We start from the raw sequence: 5656 nt of genomic DNA, 5'->3' as shown, positions 1-5656 counted from the left end.
CGCCCAGACTGGAGTGCAGCGGCCGCTCCCGGCCACCGCAGCCTCCACCTGCTGGGCTCCGGCGATCCTTCGCCTCAGCCTTCCAACTAGCTGGAACTACAGGTGCACGCTACCGCGCCCGGCTCATTTTTGATTTATTGTAGAGAAGAGGTCTTGCCAAGTTGCCCAGGAGGGTCTCGAACCCGGAGGCTCGGCAATCCACTCACCTCAGCCTCCCAAAGGCGCGGGATTACAGGCTGAGCCACCGAGCCCGGCGACATACTCTTAATAGAAGACATACTTCTGTTTCCCTTAGGGAACATTTAAGATGTGTCACAAAAAGTGAAACTACATGACATCTCTCTGGCCCTATATAGCTGAGGAACACTGCTTCCAGATCTGCGCTGACATCCATTGATGATATCAGGTCAAATATGCTTTGATATTAAAGACCTGTAGTTATGGTTTCCCAGTCGTCTCCTCTCGAATGGCACTCAGGACCCAAAACAATGTCTTCTTTCATCACTAACATTTCTCCCCGATGAGTACAGGTTATATATAGTCTCGTAGTGTGAACAGAGTACTAGGCTGGACTTTTCCTGCTAAAAGTCGGCCACAGTGGTAGCCTTTGAGATCTCATGCCTGAATCGAGGAACCAATAACTATAATACAATGGTCTTAACGCTGTATTTCCTCCTAAACCATTCTGCCCAGAGGCAAGCAATTGAACACATATAGCTACATAACTGAACACATACACGGACGAATGGAAGGGGAAAGAACAAGTCTTGCAGAATTCAGCTTACAGATGTAGATCTTCTCTCCCAAGCAGGTGAGCTTAATTGTAATGCCCTGAGTGAGAAAGTTTGGGCCTTTCATTTTATCTCAGAATAGTCCAATATTGACAATTTCTGGAAAGAATAAGTAATGCAATGCACAGTAAAACTGATTAATTTATTACTAGCTTATTATTATTATTATTATTATTTTCTTGAGTTGGAGCCTCACTCTGTCACCCAGACTGGAGTGCAGTGGCCGCTCCCGGCCACCACAGCCTCGACCTGCCGGGCTCCGGCGATCCTTCCGCCTCAGCCTTCCGAGTAGCTGGAACTACAGGCGTGCGCTACCACGCCCAGCTGATATTTTTTTAAGCTATATCTTTGGCCATAGAACCTCCAGGTTTTTTCTACGTCAAGCACTTTGTAACACCTCATTGTCACTTCATTCTTATGGGTATTTATTGCCCAGCTACAAGCAATTCATATCAGAGACATTCTCTGTCTTTTTTTTTTTTTGAGTTGCACGCTCACAGCCACCCCACTGTCGATCTGCTGGGTTCCAGAGATCCTTCCGCCTCAGCCTACCAAGTAGCTGGAACTACAGGCATGCACTACCACGCCTGGCTAATTTATTTTTAATTTTATTATAGAGACAAGGGCTCATCAAGTTGCCCAGGCTGGTCCCAAACCCACAGGCTCAGACAATCCACTCGCTTCGGCTTCCCAGAGTGCTGGCATTACAGGCTGAGCCACCAAGCCCAGTCAATTCTCTGTCTTCAATAAAGGCCTGCTAAGGGGGTCTACACATAAGAGTTGCCTTGGGACTTGCTTCATGTAGTTTTATTAAGAAAGAATTTAACATTTGCTTAGTAACCCAACAGGATCAGACATACAGGTTCTTACACACACACACACACACACACACACACACACACACACTTTGTTGGAATTAAGCATTTAATATATATTTTAAAATAATTACAAAGAATAACATTTGATTTTCAAAAACTACCCCTTTAAAAAAGGGCCACGTCAGCTGGGCTCGGTGGCTCAGCCTGTAATCCCACGCTTTGGGAGGCTGAGGTGAGTGGATTGCCTGAGCCCGCGGGTTCGAGACCTGCCTGGGCCACTTGGCGAAACCTCATCTCTACAATAAATCAAAAAATTAGCCGGGCGTGGTAGCTCGCGCCTGTAGTTCTGGCTACTTGGAAGGCTGAAGCAGAAGGATCGCCAGAGCCCAGCAGGTCGAGGCTGTGGTGGCCGGGATCGGCCACTGCACTCCAGTCTGGGCGACCGAGTGAGACTCCAACTCAAAAAATAAAATAAAATAAATAAAAAAGGGCCATGTCAAAAGACAAACAAGCCCTACCAGAAAGACCTCCCAATAGCCAAGCTATCTTGAACCACTGTACCCAGCCCAAGCTTTACATCAGTTGACAAGCTGAACATCAGTATCTCTGAAAGCTTCTTGACTGGGCATGGTGGTTCACACTTATAATCCCAGCACTTTGGGCAGCTCAGTGGGAGGATTCCTTGAGCCCAGGAGTTTGAGACCAGTCCGAGCAATATAGTGAGACCTCATCTCTAAAAAATAAACAAGAGCAGGCGCGGTGGTCCAAGCCTGTAATCCCAGCACTTTGGGAGGCGGAGGCAAGAGGATTGCCTGAGCTCTGGGGTTTGAGACCAGCCTTAGCCACACAGTGAGACCTCGTCTCTACAGTAAATTAAAAAATTAGCTGGGCATGGTGGCGCATGCCTATGGTTCCAGCCACTAGAAAGGCTGAAGTGGAAGGACCACCTGAGCCCAGCAGGTTGAGACTGCAGTAGCCGTAAGTGTGCCACTGCACTCCAGCCTGGGCAACAGAGGGAGACTCCGACACACACACAAATAAATAAAATATGAAAAATGAAATTTTGATAGAAGCTTGGAGTAGCTAAATGTGTAGATGGGATTAATGTATATGGCAGGAGCTATCCTTCACTCTCATCCCAAATTTGTCAATGTGTGTGATGGGGGCTGAGGGGGAGTCACTACGGACATCTCGTAAATAGAGAAGACTGCTGAGCATCCTGTAATGACCAAACAACAAATAATCCAGCCCAACATGTTGATACTGCCGAGGTTGAGAACCTGCCCTGTATGCATCTCATAGATCTGTATACATCTAAGAGATATATCTGTCTACATCTGTATAGGTCTGTATGCATCTAATAGACACTTACTGGGTGCCTACCATACCCCTCACACTATGCTCCACTTTCCAGATGACGCACTGTCTCCTCCGAGGCTTACATCATGTCAGGGAGGTGGAGGACAGGTGGACACATGAGCACTGTATGTGACATTCTATGTAAAGGCCACACTGCATACAAACAAGAACCAGAATCAATAGTCCAGATAAATGTCCCGGGTGGTCCAGAAAGGTTAAGAGATTTCTAGAATGGCTCCGTGTAGGAGACAGGCTTGACCCAGGTGATCTAGAAACGTAGAGAGATTTCTGGAATGGCTCCTCGCAGGAGTCAGGCTTGTCCGGGGAGGTCTAGAAAGGTAAAGAGATTTCTGGAATGGCTCCATGTAGAAGTCAGGCTTGTCCCAGGAGGTCTAGAAAGGTAGAGATTTCTAGAATGGCCATGTAGAACATGGGCTTGCAAAGGACCTTGATGAGTCCAGACCTTAGCTATTGGGGGTAGGAAGAGGGAGATGGGAGGAGCCAGCGCAGCTTGCTTTATAAGTACTGGGGCCTGGTCGGGCTCAGTGACTCAGCCTGTAATTCCAGCACTTTGGGAGACCAAGGCCAGTGGATTACCGGAGCCCGCGGGTTCGAGACCAGCCCGGGCATCTTGGTGAGACCTCGGCTCTACACTAAATAAAAAATTAGCTGGGTGTGGTAGCGTGTGCCTGTAGTTCCGGCTACTTGGAAGGCTGAGGGGGAAGGACTGCTGAAGCCCAGTGGGTGGATGAGTGTGCCGCTGTCCTCCAACCTGGGCGATGGAGTGAGACTCCAACTCAAAAAAACAAGTACTGGGGTTACGCTAGGAGTAATGCACGCTTGGGATGGAGTTGCAGAGAGGCCGCTGCACTCACCTTGCAGAGGCTGTTCACAGGGGTTGGTCAGGACCTTAAGGTCTTTCCCAGGGACTGAGAGGAGCGGGGGCGAGGGGTGAGGGGTGAGGGAGGGGTCCTCCTCATGAAACCGGCGGAATGAAAACCTCCAGGATTAGTTCGAAGTGTGCTCCCCTCCCCCAGCTTGGGGAACCTGCCTCCAGAGGGTGTGGCCTCCCGAAGGACACAGACACGCACAGCCTCGGGCTCTCTCCCGCTGGTGGTGCCATTCCTCTGGTCACTGACTCTTTCTCTTTCTGCCTGTTGGGCCCCACCCCCACTTGAAAACACATGTCACTCAGTAGCCGGGGATTGTCGCTTGTTAAGGGAAGGTCTTTCCTCTCCGTCATGATGACAGCAACACCTTCATGGCTCTTCGGAAGTCTATATCGCGACTTCATTGGTTGAAAAGAAACAAAGATAGAATTCTCGCTAGACCCTCGCGGACGTGACTTCACACAATTTTAAACAGCGTGTTGACCGGTAGATGGCGGCGTCCTCCCTGGTGTGAGCACCTTGCACGCGAACACTCTCGCTATGCTCTGCCCCTCACACCGGGTCCGTCCTGTCCACACCCTTCGAAAGCATCATTCCTTCGGCCGTCCATCTGGTCAGATGCCCTCTCTCTGTCTCCTGCAGTATACAGTAAGACCATCCGCTCCTGCCTCTGGTGTCCTTCGGTCCCACACGCTGCATCACACTCACTTTCCAGAACACAGGCGGTCCAGGCTTTCGGTGGGGTGTGTGCTGGGGAGGGACGCCCCGTGAGGGCCACGGGACGAGCCGAAGCCATCTCCCTTGGCCGGAGTCGGACCAGGGACGAGCAAGGGATTCCCACGGGAATGCCGCCTCGCTGGGTAGCCGGGGAGAACCCCTGGCAGGTTCTCAAGGTGACAGGGTTCGAGCTGTGCTCGTACAACAGAGCGGAGAGACCCCAGCGGAGAAGTCGCTTCAGCACAGGGGGGTTCGGAGGAAGCGGGTAAGAGACAGTGTGCAGCCTGGGAGGTTCGGAGAAGCAGCTCCTCAGCCGTGACGCCCACGGGCGGAAGGCTTCGTTCCGGAGTCCATGTCGGGAAATGTCAGGGAGCCACGGGCGGAGCCCACGCGGCCCGTCCTGCGTGCATGTGCGTGTGTGTGGCCTGCCACGGCCCTTCCTAGCTGCCTCTGGGAAGATGACGAGGTGCCAGAAAGAAGCCACTTGCGCTTGTTGAAGTCAGAAGCAGGAAAAAAAAGAACCAGCTTGAGTTTCTTGCCGTATCACAGACTTTCAATGTGTTATTATTCAACACCAGTGTCAGATTTAGATTTTTCCACTTCGAGGAATTAGGTTTAGCTTCAATTAGTTGCTGCAAATCTTCCCAAGCCAGCCCCAGGAAGTATCGTTTGTCTAGAAAAGAGTTTTCACTGAAACATGCGCTAGATCTGCGGCCTCACTTTCCTCGCAGGCTTCGCGGGGGTCCACGCGTTTCTAGGCTCTAGGCAGCCATCGGCATGACTGCCGCCACGAGCCGACTTCCCGGCGTTGGCTTCCTGAGACTCCTGAACCTCCGAGGCCGTCGGCGCCACCGTCCAAGCTCCGTGGCGCGGCAGGACTTCAGCGCACGGTGGCTTTCGGCAGACAAAGTGATGCAGCCTCGCGCGGGCGGCCGACGCATCTTTCATCCGGCATTTCAGAAAAACAGGCTTCAAAACACCAGACAAGGGCCCCTCCCACTGTGGAAGCGTTTCCGTCCTCTCAGTGAACCCCGCCTGAGCAACAAAGCGAGAACGAAAGATAAAGAGCGACGAACGGAAC

Source organism: Carlito syrichta, unplaced genomic scaffold (genome assembly GCF_000164805.1).
Source record: "Carlito syrichta isolate Samal-C Ts95f unplaced genomic scaffold, Tarsius_syrichta-2.0.1 Scaffold311267, whole genome shotgun sequence".
NCBI lineage: Eukaryota > Metazoa > Chordata > Mammalia > Primates > Tarsiidae > Carlito > Carlito syrichta.
This window is presented reverse-complemented; position numbering follows the sequence as displayed.